The following is a 16,448-nucleotide window of genomic DNA, read 5'->3' as shown; positions in this document are numbered from 1 at the left end:
AAGAGGCACAGAGGAAGTTGTATGAATGAAGGAAATCAGTCTAATTAAGTGATAATGCCAGAAGCCAGTGTTTGGAGGATATATTGGTACAGGTGTTATATATATTGCCAATATAACCTCCAAACACCTGCTTCGGGCGCGTTGTTGTAAGGGAGATGAGTCTTCTCTGGAACAGTGTCGCATTTTTGAAGGAGGACCTGGTGCCTGTAAAAGTTTTTATGAACGTCATGTGATCTGTTCAGGTAAGAAACTGCTAGTATTGTGAGATTTATTTTTACAATATATTTTATTTTATCATATTTTTGTTATTTATTTCATTGAAAGAGAGGGAGATATGTGAGCTGCATTATTCCCAACCCTATCCTGAGTGACAAAACAAAAAACATTTGACCTCAAACAGCATTAACCATAGCAAACTACAATATTTTATCCAACATATTTGTGTTAAGTCCTTGACAGTTTCATCAACAAAACTAATTGAATGTTCAACCAACTCTTTTTCTCCAGAGTCTGTGCGGCTTGTGGATGGAGCTGGATTCTGCTCCGGAAGAGTGGAGGTGAAGTCAAGTCAGTCCTGGGCCTCAGTGTGCGAAGCTGACTTTGACCGGCAGGATGCAGAGGTAGTCTGCGGGGAGCTTGGCTGTGGGGCTCCTGCAGGTCTACAGGGGGGGCTCTATGGAGAAGGGCAGTCCTGGGATAAAGAGTTCCAGTGTAAAGGCAATGAGTCCCTTCTCCTGGACTGTGACACCTCAGACAGAAAAAATAACAACTGCCTACCTGGTAATGCTGTTGGACTCACCAGCTCAGGTAAGAAACAGTTTGTCACTCAATCAACATTGTTTCTCACCTACAGTAAAGAATATGAGAGGCAAACTTTGGAAAGTTTTCAGACCCCTTGTTACGTTACAGGCGTATTCTAAAATTGATAAAATTGTTTTTTCCCACTCATCAATCTACACACAATATCCAATAATGACAAAGTGAAAACAGGTTTTTAGAATTTTCTTTGCAAATGTATTCAAAATACAAAACTGAAATATTCATTTACATAAGTATTCAGACCCTTTACTCAGTACTTTGTTGAAACACCTTTGGCAGCGATTACAGCATCGAGTCTTCTTGGGTATGATGCTACAAGCTTGTAACACTTATATCTGGGGAGTTTCTCCCACTCTTCTCTGCAGATCCTCTCAAGCTCTGTCAGGTTGGATGGGGAGCGTCGCTGCACAGCTATTTACAGGTCTCTCCAGAGATGGTCGATCAGGTTCAAGTTTGGGCTCTGGCTGGGCCACTCATGGACATTCAGAGACTTGTCCCAAAGCCACTCTTGCATTGTCTTGGCTGTGTGCTTAGGGTCGTTGTCCTGTAAGAAGGTGAACCGTTGCCCCAGTCTGAGGTCCTGAGCGCTCTGGAGCAGATTTGCTTCAAGGATCTCTCTGTACTTTGCTCCGTACATCTTTGCCTCGATCCTCACTAGTCTCCCAGTCCCTGCCGCTGAAAAACATCCCCACAGCATGATGCTGCCAACACCATGCTTCACTGTAGGGATGGTGCCAGGTTTCCTCCAGATGTGACACTTCACATTCAGGCCAAAGAGTTCAATCTTGGTTTCATCAGACCAGAGAATCTTGTTTCTCATGGTCTGAGAGTCTTTAGGTGCCTTTTGGCAAACTCCAAGTGGGCTGTCATGTGCCTTTTACTGAGGAGTGGCTTCCGTCTGGCCACTCCACCATAAAGGCCTCATTGGTGGAGTGCTGCAGAGATGGTTGTCCTTTTGGAAGGTTCTCCCATCTCCACAGAGGAACTCTGGAGCTCTGTCAGAGTGATCATTGGGTCTTGGTCACCTTCCTGACCAATGCCCTACTCCCACAATTGCTCAATTCTGCCAGGCGACCAGCTCTAGGAAGACTCTTGGTGGTTCCAAACATCTTCCATTTAAGAATGATGGAGGCCACTATGTTCTTGGGGATCTTCAATGCTGTAGACATTTTTTGTGTTTCGACACAATCCTGTCTTGGAGCTCTATGGACAATTCATTCAACCTCATGGCTTGGTTTTTGCTCTGACATGCAATGTCAACTGTGGGACCTTACATAGACAGGTGTGTGCCTTTCCAAATCATCCAATCAATTGATTTGATCACTGGTGGACTCCAATCATCTCAAGGATGATCAATGGAAACAGGATGCATCTGAGCTTAATTTCAAGTCTCATAGCAAAGGGTCTGAATAGTTATGTAAATAAGTTATGTCATGGAAATAAGCACTAAGGACCGAAAAGTCAAGCTTAAATGAATTTATGTTTATTCACGTCAGTGGAGAGATTACAGACAAACAGCACTTCGTGTGGAAGTTCGTCAGAAGTTCTGACGAGGTATTTCCCCCTCAGCATATTTATACTATCACTACGGGTCACACAGAGATAGTCAAGTGCATCCTTTCTCTGCTGCAGAGGAGGAGAACACCTGGCAACCACAGTCTAGGCGTTCAGCCAATATTTCCACTCCCGCTGAGCCGTCCTTGTGAGAGCAAACCTCAGACATCTACAACAGGCGCATTTTTAAGTATGCAACAGGTCAAACATGTATGATAAGTGTAAGACACTGAATAAGCAGAGATACAGTAGCTTTGTCATTATGTGGTATTGTGTGTAGATTGCTATAGATTTTTTTTTATATTGAATCCATTTTAGAATAAGGCTGTAACGTAACAAAGTGTAAAAAGTCAAGGGGTCTGAATACTTTCCGAAGGCACTATAGGTGTGCTTTTGTGAGAAAATAAGTAAGATTACCATCTCTCTCTTCTTTTTCTATTATTTTCTTTTCTCAGAGGTTGATTATGTGAGGCGGGTGGAAGGAGGCAGTCGCTGTGCTGATGGAGTGGAGGACTGTGGGAACTGATGACTGGGAGGATGTAGCTGCAGTAGTGTGTAGACAGCTGGGTTGTGGCTCCACTGTTTCAGTACTACCTGGTGGTAACACCATTAAAGGGATTGGAATTGGCTACGAGGGTCTGAGCCTGCACAGAGGGAGTGTAAAAGAACATAATGTCTTGACTATTCATTCACAGTGATCTGCTCAGGTAATAACAAGTTAAATTACATTATACAACGGGTGGGTCCAATCCTGAATGCTGATTGGTTAAAACCGCATTCCAGCCGGTGTCTATTCCACAAATTGCCACGACTAAATCTATGATATTAAAATGTTTATTTACTCTGTTCCATTGCGCAATCCATTGTCTCAGCAGCCCAGCCAAGCAACGTATAAACATGTTCTCCAATACAAAAAGCATCTAGACATTATCTCACATTTCTTTTAGACTAACATTTAGTTTTCAACAGAGGAGATTTGTATAAAACTTGCTGTCTGTCTCTCCGACATTTGCAACATTGTTTCAATATTTAAATTTGATCTCTTGCTGTCCCATAGTAAAGAACGTGTCGCCTGTCGGGACGAGACAGAAAGGCAGGCAGCGTTTCTCAGCCTGTCGAAATCATGAATCAGTTGGCATCATTTTTATGGATATATACAAACAAAAAAACTGAAAAACGGTAAAATGAAACGCAGCTAATTTTCAGTCTTTCCAGCATCAGTTAGAAGTGATTGTGTTACTGTAGCTGTGTTGTTGGCTAGCTCCTCTGTTACAACTCAGTCCGACAACTCCTTTATCCTTTTCAAACAGATGTCCTATAGATGTAGCTACTTCATTCCCACAGCCCACCTCTCTACACACAATCTCAGCTAGCCTCATGCCCCACAACCACCAAAAACATAGACCTAACCACTTTCCTTCATAAAAGTCTTCCACTGTCCCAGAGCAGGAACTGGTCCCATTCATCCATCTTGACGGATAATTCAACTGTAAACAGCAGAGGGGAAAACACAGTCGTGAGGACAGATTATGGCAGTGATTCTGTTATTCTAACAGCATTGATGCTCTGTGGTTGAGAAGTATTAGTAGTTCCATAAAACAGCACTTGTTATTGTTGTTTAGTATGGCGTGTACAGCAGGACATCCATCAGGCAGCTTCACTTTAATAACATCTTAACTACAATGATCTGCCCATGCATCTCTCCCATAAACCAATATGACAAATGTAAATATAATGTAAAAATTTGTCTCACATTTATCCCTCTCTTTAAATTAAATGTTCTCATTTCCTTAACAATATGATCAATGCAAATGTAATGTACAAGTAAATCTCACAACACTACAAGTTTCTTACCTGAACAGATCACATGACCATAATATCTACCATCACAGACACCAGGTCCTCCTCTGATGTCACACGCTCTAAGAGAAAACTCCTCTCCCCTGCAACCCAAAAGTTTGACTCCTCCTCTTCTCTCTTCAACCGGAGGTCCTCTAGATGCAGCTATAGTATTCACACAGCCCAGTTCTCTACACACAACTTTAGCTTTGGTCATGTTTCACCATCTAGAACATCGACCTAACCACTCTCCTTCATTAAAGGCTTCCACTGTCCCAGAGCAGGAACTGGTCCCATTCACCAGTCTGATGGATAATTCAACTGTGAACAGCAGAGAGGAAAACGAAGTGGTGAGGACAGATTATGGCAGTGCTTCTGTTATTCTAACAGCATTAATGCTTTGTGGTTGAGAAGTATTAGTAGTTCCATAAAACAGTACTCGTTTTTTTTTCTTCCAGCCATGACTGCGTGGCCATGCACGACTCCAACACCATCATTAAGTTAGCCGACGACACAGCGGTGGTAGGCCTGATCACCGACAATGATGAGATAGTCTATAGGGAGGAGGTCAGTGACCTGGCAGTGTGGTGCCAGGATAACAACCTCTCCCTCAACATGATCAAGTCAAAGGAGATGATCGTGGACTACAGGAAAAGGAGGGCTGTGCACGACCCCATTCTCACCGATGGGGCTGTAGTGGAGCAGGTTGAGAGCCTCATGTTCCTTGGTGTACACAAACTATCACTATCAAAGACTCCAGACACCCTAGTCATAGACTGTTCTCTCTGCTACTGCACGGCAAGCAGTACCGGAGCGCCAAGTCTAGGTCCAAAAGGCTTCTTAACAGCTTCTACCCCCAAGCCATAAAACTGCTGAATAGCTAATCAAATGGCTACCTGTACTATTTACATTGACCCCCCCCCTCCCCCCCCCTTTTTTACGGCGCTGCTACTCGTTTTTTATTGACTCGATACCAGTACCCCCTGTATATAGCCTCGTTATTGTTATTTTATTGTTGGTCTTCTATTTTTTTTACTTTAGTTTGTTTAGTAAATATTTTCTTAACTTATTTTTCTTAGAAGCCCTTGACCAATAATGCAGTTAAGTAAGCATTTCACGGTAAGGTCTACCTACACCTGTTGTATTTGAAGCATGTGACAAATAATATTTGATTTGCTTTGATTTAGATGTACATTTATACTCTACCAACCTGTTGGGCTGACGCTTTGAGCCTGGAGATCTGAGGAGAAAGAGAGAGAGGAAAGAAAGTCAGAGACAGTGGAGAGAGAGAGACAGTGGAGAGAGAGAGACAGAGAGAGGAGAAAGAGAGACACGGGGGATGAAGAAAGAGAGAGGAGAAAGAGAGCGAGAGAGAGAGAGAGGAGAAATGAACATTAACATGACCTTTCATGATGTGAAGATAGCCTTATCATTGCTATGGTACGCATTCCCCTACAATTAACATTTTAACCTCTCTTTGCAGATTAGTTATATATCAAATGTACAAAGAAATCTCACAATAATAGTAGTCTCTTACCTGAACAGGTCACATTAACATAATTGTCACCATCACAGAAACCTGGTCCTCCTCTGGAATTACAATCTCTGAGAGACGACACCTCTCCCCTGCAATCAAATACCTTGACTCTTTCTCGACCCTCTTCAAATGGAGGTCCTCTTGATGTAGCTACAACATTCACAAAGCCCAGTTCTCTACACACAACCTTAGCCTCTCTCACTCTCCACGACCAAGAAGGACATAGACCTAACCACTCTCCTTCATAAAATACTTCCACTGTCCCAGAGCAGGAACTGGTCCCATTTACCAGTCTGATGGATAATTCAGCTGTAAACAACAGAGAGGAAAACAGAGTGGGGAAGACAGATTATGGCAGTGCTTCGGTTATTCTATCAGCAGTAATGCTTTGTGGTTGAGAAGTATTAGTAGTTCCATAAAATAGTACTTGTTATTGTTTAGTATGGCGTGTATGGATGGACCCATGAATTTCGCCATGCGGCATAATATTTTGGACTAATAATGAACTGCCATAATCACTGTAGATTTATAATCTACTAACCTGGTGGCCTGACGCTATGGGCCTGAAGAGCTGAGGAGAAAAAGAGAGACAGAGGAGAAAGTCAGAGGAGTAAGAGAAAGAAAATAGTGAGAGAGAGGAGTAAAAGAGAGAAAATAGAGAGAAAGAGAGAGAGAGACACAGAGAGAAAATAGAGAGAGACACAGAGAGAGAGACATGGGACAAAGAAAGAGGAGTAAGAGAGAAAATAGAGAGAGAGAGAGAGAGACACTAAATATACAACAGTCAGATGCATGGCACCATCACATTTTATGTTAGTGCCTGTCCACAGATGGACTATTAAGGCTACGGTGAAGTACATTTTCAGGTGATCACGTAATTGTCCTACTTTGAGCCAAATGTTTACGGTCCTCTTCCGGTTGCATGTTCTTTTACTAGGAAAAATATCATACAATATCAAAACATATGTCACAAACAGTGTATGTCAATGTAACGACATCCTTCCTGCGCTCCAGAACAGGATAATAAGGATCATAGCAGATATCATATCTGTCTCTAAATGGGGCTCCACTGAGCTAAACAAGACTACTGTCATGAAGAGTTGAAAATACCACGAGGCTATGTCACTTCTATCTTATTAGTTCCCTAGCTTATATGTGTTAAACTTCTGTAGGTAGGTTGAACCCACCTACCTACAGGAAACACTGAACTACCCACAGGAAACTGCTGACAGGGAAGCAACGTTTCACATAGTGTGTGCTGTAATATTATAGTATTATAATATTATAGTATTATAATATTATCAGAGAGGAAGGGTCAAAGCGAGAGGTTTCACCAATAAGCCCAATGTGTTTTTTTCCTTTATTTAACTAGGCAAGTCAGTTAAGAACAAATTCTTATTTTCAATGACAGCCTAGGAACAGTCGGTTAACTGAGGGGGCAGAATGACAAAGTTGTGGCAAAATGGCTTAAGGACAACAAAGTCAAGGTATTGGAGTGGCCATCACAAAGCCCTGAACTCAATCCTATAGAAAATTTGTGGGCAGAACTGAAAAAGCGTGTGCGAGCAAGGAGGCCTACAAAACCTGACTCGGTTACACCAGCTCTGTCACGATGAATGGGCCAATATTCACCCAACTTATTGTGGGAAGCTTGTGGAAGGCTAGCTGAAACGTTTGACCCAAGTTAAACAATTTAAGGTGGCTAAGGTGTACGTAAACTTCCGACTTCAACTGTATACGCCATATTAACTAATCGGGCTGATGGAACAGATCAGAATGTTTAGTTTAAAATGTTGATAAACTAGTATTTCTTCCCATTTTAGGCGCAGCTATTAACACACGGCAGTAGGCCTACAAATGAATGTTCCAAAATGCATTTTGCGGGAAAACACGTTCTAAAAATGCACACTGCACATACAAGCGGTTTCATGGACAGAGATGGAACTATGCATTAGAAAGGAGGGGGGATTTAAAGATGCAACATGAGTTGCTAATATGATTAAGATAATGCCTTTGGCTGCTAGACAATGAAACAAAGTTGAAAGAAAACCAATAGAACAGGAGAACGCATATGACGAAGTCTTTATACAAATAATTGCCTCTACATTTCTATGGTGGAATTTTGGCTATATGCAGCTGAGGTAAGACATACCTCATAATATGAAGTAAAATATCCAAGTTTCAAACAATTAAGGAACAGGAAAAATATAGCGACGCTAATGATAGGGAAAACTGTCTTCTGGTAGATGGAAAGGCTTTCCCAAAAACCTTCTTTATTAAATGTTAACTAGCTACAATGTAGCCTATTTTTAGAAACATATCATGATTATTTGCGTTATTCCAGTGGCCATTTCCTTTGCAAACTCCATCTCATGTGCTGGAAACACCCTAATCAAAAGGTAGTGCTAGGTGCCTGCACACTTGAAATAAAGGGTACGCACTCTCAAAAATCAACATTTCTTCGATTTTTCCCAGACCTCAAAAGTGGTCTCCTGATGTGGTTTAAGCATTGTTATTGACCTAGAAAATAACATTTTGTGTGTTAAAAGAAGTGTGACTTTGAGAACGAAAACCACATTTTTGTGGGGGAAAATCTGAAACCTGGGAATTTCTGACTCAGTTTACCTGTTTCAATAGTAGGCCTACTATTAGCCTACTGCACAGTACAGCTTGGGTTGACCTGACTTTTAAATACCAATATGGGATTCATCATTTTAGGTCATTCAGAGTGTATGTAACTGTTTCTCATATCATTTCACACAGGGTGCCTTTCCTTTGCCGGCGGGCAAAATTAGAGCATACCCAATTCTCCAGGCACCACTACACCACTTATCATAACTTATTTCATCTCTAGCCTAATAAACTGCATGCTTTCCCCAGTCGTAGTGGGAGGACCACAAAACAAATCATCGTGTGACTCCAAGTTTACTACGATATGATGGTTATAATATCAATATTTGCGCATAAAAGCGTGTCCACTGCCATTTCTTGCATAATACATTTTACAGACACAAAAAGATCACATCCCTGTCTAGCGTATTTTTCTTTGTCGACATTTGGAAAGTTTACCAACAAATTTGTTGTTTCCAGCAGGCCTGTCGTGAAATGTTTTATCCAACATGTATTTTATTCACGTAAAAAGGTTGGATGGAAACCTGGTTAGTGATACGGTTTTTCTCAAATGTGCACTCCCTGATGGACTTTCCATTTACTTGATGTAGTAAAGCACTTCTCACTGTCAGAGCAGGAGTAAGGTTTCTCCCCATTATGTATTCTCTGGTGAGATTTAATGTTAAAAAGTATGTATGTATTTGCATGTGTCTTTTGAGATTTGATTGATATAAGAAACTCTTTTCACAATGGTGAGGTCTCTTATCTTTGTAGTTCTCATAACTCTCCTGTGACGATCTGAAGGATCAGGTTACAGGGGGGTTTGCTCTACAGCATGCTCTCTCTCAGAGGGGGAGAGCGGGAAGCCGACTGTTTTATGGTCGGTCAAAAAATTTGCTGCCCCTATGCTCTGTAGTGTTCGAGATTGGAATGTAAACTGTGGAACACAGAGAGACCCTTGGACAATCAAACTTTGAATAATTAAACAATGCTTCTATTTTTGAGAATGTGGGAATGGTCCATGGACACTTAAGGGACAGTCATGTTGAGTGTGTTTCATTTGGTGATCTCATGAAGACAGGAAACGCACATAACTGTATCTCTTAAAGTGTACATTTACCAGCTGTCAGGTTTACATCTAAATATTGTGAAACATATGTGATTAAACATGAAACTATTTGTGAGAAGATGTAATGTGATGTAACCTTCTAAATGAGAGTATGGATTTCATATAAAGTTTAACTAGTCAGTGGCCACACACCCGTGTGCCCAGACATCACATTAGGCGTCATAGAACTGCCCCTTCTTCCACAGAGTATAAAACCCACCTACTACAAAATGTACATTAAGTCAAAGAACGCCGGGATGGAGTCCCCACAATGGAATGGTTACAATTCTATAGACCATGCAAACCACGGTGTAAGTGTAACCGATGTGAAATGGCTATCTAGTTGGCGGTGGTGCGCGCTAATAGCCTTTCAATCGGTGACGTCACTTGCTCTGAGACCTTGAAGTAGTGGTTCCCCTTGCTCTGCAAGGGCCGCGGCTTTTGTGGAGCGATGGGTAACGATGCTTCGTGGGTGACCGTTGTTGATGTGTGCAGAGGGTCCCTGGTTCGCGCCCAGGTCGGGGCGAGGGGACGGAGTAAAGTTATACTGTTACATAAGCTAAGGATGCAAATGGTTGAATTTCTAAGACCAAAACATGCCGGGTGACGCTGGTGTGTGAAGTGGTTTAAACTACAACTCTACCAAAGGACAAGACCAGAGAATGTGCAGATCCTTCCCACGTTGACATGGCGAAGAAATCTACAAACTAAAGAATAATTATTCAGACTGCAGCTGTTTAAATACTTTAGTTTGGTAAAGGCACCCGGACTAAGAACAGTATAGTACTCTGACGTATCCATTATAACAGCTACGGCAGACTGTGACTTCTGGTGGACAAACCTGAGGCTTTCTGTCGACTCTCTCCAGCAGACGGACCGGCGACCACAGATAGAGACATACTCTCGTAATTATGTAAATTGCCATTTCTTTTCGAATAAGCGATCGTTCATGTAAGGTATTAGCAATTTTTGTGAGTGTAGTTATCAGCTATGAGTTTCCCGCTCTTGAGCGGTCCACACCCACTTTCCTTTGTCTATCAATACGTCATATCGGTTTCATACGCTAGGGACTTTTTCTTTGTATCATGTAATACCCCATGTATGAACTAATTGTGTGTTTTCATGTATTTCTGTGATTTGATTAGTTAGTTAGTAAATAAATTAAGCCAATTTGTATATTGCTGATTCATAATTTATGCTCGTGCAGATATCCAAGGGTTTGCGATGTTCACTAATGAGAACTGATGAGGTACAATTCATTAATAAGCACTGTTTTGATAAGATATGAAAATATATGAAGAGTTATATTTGGGAAATTGACACTCTATAAAACAAAACATGTGGTGCCCCGACTTCCAAGTTAATTAAAGTTACATGATTAGTTTAATCGCATAATTAAATTACACATAGAGAATTGATTTGATAATATACAGTCTTCACATTTAATGATAGTCACAGACACGACAAAGTCTTCCTGGTGTGCTCTCCAGATGTGGATATTGTCTCAACTTTAGGACTCTGCTGCTGCGTGAATGACATCAGAAAAGCCAGTTGGTGCAATAATCCACACATCAATACAGTATGTAAGCTTTAAAACATAGACAAATATAACTATTCTATTGTACTGGACAGCAAATCAGAGAACAATTATCAATTCATTATGTTTACTATTGTTTATTATAGATCTATCACAGATCATATTATTTGATCGAGTACTTCTATCTCCAAAAATAAATAAAGAGGACAACAGCGTGGCAAAATAACCGTTGGTTAAATTAGCTGGTTAAAGGACAACCCTGGAGCTACCACCAACAGCTTTGTTAATCTCAAACACTACACATCTCTCACAGTGTCTTCTGTGAGCCTCTCCATTTATGCCCTAGGTAGCCTTGCCTTTGTTTTTGCTAGGCTGGGAATGGGCTTTAAGGTGTTCTCGACCCCAGCTGTAAATCACTCTAATTGGCTGTCCTGCTTCTATCCGAAATAAGGAGCAGAGAATGTAGCAGCCCAGTTACCCAGGCGCCATGGCGACAGCTGTCTCCAGCTAATGCAGGTTGTTATCCTGATGCCATCCGCCAAATTATGCAGCGATTTTGATGGGGCAGTATGCATCGATCACAATCTTGTCACGCTGTTTTCTCTTCGCAACATCTGCTCCCGTGTGTGAATAACAACTCCATACGGCTGTGTGGAGCGAGCGCTGAGGAAGGGCCAACACATTTAGAATCCATGCAGTGTGGAAAAAACAATCATCAGATCAGTTACCAGGGTGGAGAGTCCTGGACCGTTCCCAACCAAGTCAGTTCATGCTCTGAATGTAAGGGTTAGGGTTTGGCCGGGGTAGGCCGTCATTGTAAAAAACTGACTTGCCCAGTTAAATAAAGGTTAAATAAATAAAAGGTCTGCAGTGGAGAAATGCCATGAGAGATGACATCAATATTAAAAACATTTAATACTTCTTGACTTGATGACTTTACATTGTATTATTGCAGGGGAAATGGAGCCTGCAGTGGGATTCCCACTCACCAAAGTAGGCACATACTGTAGATAGCTTGAAAACAAACCTTGGGTGCTTATGTGCTATTAACTTGACTTTAATTTAGTCTCAAGTATTACATCTGAAGTAAGTGTACTAGTGATGTAGCACCAGAACTCATCTGGGGTGAAAATAAACCCAATCGAGATAGCATGGCCACCTAAGGCTCATTACAACATGTAAAGGCAATAACAAGCCCTAGTTTTTAAAAATAATTTCAATCTTAATCTCAAGGTTTGGAATTTGCTGGAATGCCCCCCGGCCCTCACAGAGACACTGAGGACTCTCCCTCTTCTCTTCTGTACTGCTCGCTCTGTCTCTAATTTGATGTCAGCGTAGTTCTACCATCCTCAGCACCAGGCGGCCACTCGTCACTCCTGCCTCTGCCTTAAATAAAAAAGAACATCTAATGGAAAAAAGTGGGCTCAACTAATTAGGTCTATTCTGAGAGGCGTGGAGGAGGTCAGACTGGTCTCTTAGACCTGTCTTCTCTGAAAGTTAAGGCAAGGTCATCTTGAACTGAGACCGCTTCAATGCATCAGTGGGGAAATGAGAAAAGGATGTGAAGAAATATATCTTTGCGTTGCATTACCTTTTAAATATAGTAATTATTTAAAACAGTTTCATACTTGTTGTAGTATTGACGTACAATCTAAAAAACCAAAGCAGTTCCCCTTCCTAAAAGTTACTTCCATCTAGGACATTACAGAGTCAAGCCAAAACTAGATGTCCAAACAGAAATTCTGTTAATAAACCATTTAGGCAAGTTGTTTTAAAGCTTGACATTCCTACCTTCTTATGTACTCAAAATATCCATATGGTTTGGGAGACCCCGTCATCTGGCAGGGGACCTACTGTAACATACTTTGCTAAGTAATCCCTAAGATTTGACTGGGCTCTCTGCTAAATACTTAACGCCTGCGGCTATTGATGCCTCACGCTGAACAATGATGTGCCCCATGTTGATATAATGACTTAGCTTTCCCTCTGTAGCACCACAGTTTCTGAGTCAAGTCGTCCATCCATCCATCGCTCCATCCGTTTCTCCATCCATCCACCCACCCATCCATCCATCCATTTGCTACCTCAACAAAAATAATTATTAGCGGGGTTAGGCATTTCGAAACTCTCCCTCGCCAACATGTAGGACAGTGTGTGAGAGTTAGCCCTTGCTGCCAACATTCCAAGCCCTCAACAGCCAAACAAGATAACCAGACAGGCATGTTTCTCTTGTAGCAAGATGAAGCACTGAGGCTTGGAAAAGAAAAAAACAGATGTTCCACCAGACAGGATTAAATATAGCCACTGATTAGACAGACGTTGTTCTCTGTGTAGGCCTCTAAGATTATACCACTTAACGTGGCATGTCACTTTGCGTCCCCTGAGACAGTTTGGGCCACAAAGCTAGTTATGAGGATTACTTTTATTTTTCAAGCCCATACAGTGTCCGTACAGACACATCCACAATAAGTGGGCAAGACAGCTAAAGGGGTACATACCCTTTTTATTATTTCTGTGTATAAAAGGGACCAATATCCTAGTCAAAAGATGCCTCCCGCACCACAGGATTCAAACAGGACCTTTAGTTTAATCCCACAGGTTGTGGCTAATGGTGGAGGCCCCCCAGGGACTGCACCTCGACCGGGAAACAAGTTGGGATGCATGGAGGTGGAAATCCTGAACCCTCAAACGGGAAGGCCCATGTTTGTCATTGATTAGGTACAGATAAATGTGTGTGGTTGTGTGTGTACAGATTAATAAGTGTGTGTGTGTGTGTGTGTGTGTGTGTGTGTGTGTGTGTGTGTGTGTGTGTGTGTGTGTGTGTGTGTGTGTGTGTGTGTGTGTGTGTGTGTGTGTGTGTGTGTGTGTGTGTGTGTGTGTGTGTGTGGGGGGGGGGGGGGGGGGGGTGTATGTAATAGAGTGTCTGCCGGTGTGTGTGTGAGTGCGCGTGCATGCATTTTCTCCAGCCTTTCAATTGCAGCAGGATCTCTTTGTTCACCATCCACTGTAGCTAGTGCTGGCTGTATATTTCTCCTCTTTGCAATGAAGGGTGTCGGCTAATGGAATGGGGTATACCGTTCCCACCGCCTTTCCTGTTGTCAGTAGAACACCAGTCTCAGTGCCAAGGCTTGAGAGTGAGAGATGGAGAGACAGAGATATTATGACCCGGTGCCAATGCACCCTGAGTGTCCTGTGCAGACTGTCATTTCTCATCGAGGCTGACTCGATAACAGAACCTGTGCCCCACCTTTATCGAGCATCTGCAATCTCTACTCACTGTGCAACATAGCACAGCCCAGTTCTCTCTTTTGGAGAGGGATTTGCCCAGGTAATGTTGCTAGTATTAACTGCGTTTAGCAGCTTTAGCGACTGGATTACACAGGTTTTAGGGGTTGTCGCTGTGTTTTATCGACCGGGCTCAACTACAAGTGTGCCCTGTAGTTAAAGAGTGACTGCCCCTAAGAGGCAACTTCTCCTTTTGAAAATAGCCTATGTGGGATCGAGATGAGTCAGAAACATTTATTCGTGTCGAAATTGACTACAAAGTGTAAATAAGATCATTTAAATTTGGTCATAAAGTATCGTCTAAAATGGAGATTTGCAAGACGATAGGAAAACATGGTATGTAACGGAATGAAGGGTACCATAAGAGTTTTCTATGTGTCTGGTTGATTTAATCCAGCCCACATGCCCACAGCTGGCAGCACCTCAGTAATCATCAATTTGGAGCGCTGTTACACGTGACCCGATCGTAATGCCCATGGTCAATTTGGTTTGATATTCGATATCTCTATGAGGATAACTAGGGACCATTAGTAAATTACACAATGTACATGGGACAATATTTCAAAATTGTGACTTAAAATTACTTAAAAACCTCAAACTGTAAACTGTAGAAATTCATATACAAACATTGAAAGAATTGAATGAGACAACTAAAATATACGCAACATGAAAATATTGTTCCATTTACAATTTGTTATTTATTGACTGTCCCTAACTATCCCCAGAGCTAGGCTATCCAAAGTCAAACCAAGTTTGCTAGGTCGCACACCTGGCAAACTTGAAGCTAATTGGAAAATAATTTGTCTAACTCTTTCCACTTATGAACACACAAAAGCAACACCCACATCAAACCACACTCCGAACCCAACTCACGTTTGAATTCAGTCATGACCGCTTCCATTTCTTAATGAACCAAATCTAAAATGATGCTGAATCAGGAATTATTTCCCTATCAATCTTAACTCTTTTAAATGCGTTTGTCGACATGAGCTAACGCTAAACCCATGGCCTAATACAGGAGTGGGCATTGGAATTTCAAAAGGCAGCGGATGGCCGCACAGATTTTCTTCAAACCGATTTCTTAGTCAAAAGCAATTTGTTGACCAGAAAATGGGCAGTTTTAAAAATATATTTAGGTCTATCAACATGTCTATCTAGTTATGTTATGTTTTTTTTACCCAAAATAAAGTCCTAAAAACAACAACACTGGCTTTTGCACTGAAGTTTTGGCAAATACAGTCAGAAGTTTACATACACCTTAGTCAAAAATATTTAAACTCAGTTTTTCACAATTCACTCTCTTATGTCAGTTAGGATCACCACTTTATTTTAAGAATGTGAAATGTCAGAATAATAGTGGAGAGAATAATTTATTTCAGCTTTTATTTCTTTCATCACATTCCCAGTGGGTCAGAAGTTTACGTACACTCAATTAGTATTTGGTAGCATTGCCTTTAAATGGTTTAACTTGGGTCAAACATTTTGGCTAGCCTTCCACAAGCTCCCCACAATAAGTTGGGTGAATTTTGGCCCATTCCTCCTAAGAGAGCTGGTGTAACTGAGTCAGGTTTGTAGGCCTCCTTGCTCGCACACGCTTTTTCAATTCTGCCCACAAATTTTCTATAGGATTGAGGTCAGGGCTTTGTGATGGCCACTCCAATACCTTGACTTTGTTGTCCTAAAGCCATTTTGCCACAACATTGGAAGTATGCTTGGGGTCATTGTCCATTTGGAAGACCCATTTGCGACCAAGCTTTAATTTCCTGACGGATGTCTTGAGATGTTGCTTCAATATATCCACATAATTTTCCTGCCTCATGATGCCATCTATTTTGTGAAGTGCACCAGTCTCTCCTCCAGCAAAGCACCCCCACAACATGATGCTGCCACCCCCGTGCTTCACGGTTGGGATGGTGTTCTTCGGCTTGCAAGCGCCCCCCTTTTTCCTCCAAACATAACGATGGTCATTATGGCCAAACAGTTCTATTTTAGTTTCATCAGACCAGAGGACATTTCTCCAAAAAGCACGATCTTTGTCCCCATGTGCAGTTGAAAACCATAGTCCGGCTTTTTTTATGGCGGTTTTGGAGCAATGGCTTCTTCCTTGCTGAGCGACCTTTCAGGTTATGTCGATATAGGACTAGTTTTACTGTGGATAT

The 16,448-nt window shown here is 41.7% G+C and overlaps 1 long non-coding RNA gene across 2 annotated transcripts; it reads right to left on the bottom strand.

Annotated features, from left to right (window-relative positions):
• Positions 1-155: 155 nt before the first annotated feature.
• On the bottom strand, positions 156-10,624 carry LOC139561698 (uncharacterized). Of its 2 annotated transcripts, XR_011672197.1 has the most exons (6): positions 6,291-10,624; positions 5,750-6,058; positions 5,423-5,452; positions 4,228-4,533; positions 2,791-3,860; positions 156-691 (listed from the first exon to the last, which is right to left on the bottom strand). It is a non-coding gene; the product is annotated as an uncharacterized lncRNA (long non-coding RNA). The 2 variants fall into 2 exon arrangements; XR_011672196.1 differs by having other exon boundaries at positions 5,423-6,058.
• Between the last annotated feature and the right edge of the window lie 5,824 nt (positions 10,625-16,448).

This window comes from Salvelinus alpinus, chromosome 31 (genome assembly GCF_045679555.1).
Source record: "Salvelinus alpinus chromosome 31, SLU_Salpinus.1, whole genome shotgun sequence".
NCBI classification, from domain to species: Eukaryota; Metazoa; Chordata; class Actinopteri; order Salmoniformes; family Salmonidae; genus Salvelinus; species Salvelinus alpinus.
This window is presented reverse-complemented; position numbering and strand designations above follow the sequence as displayed.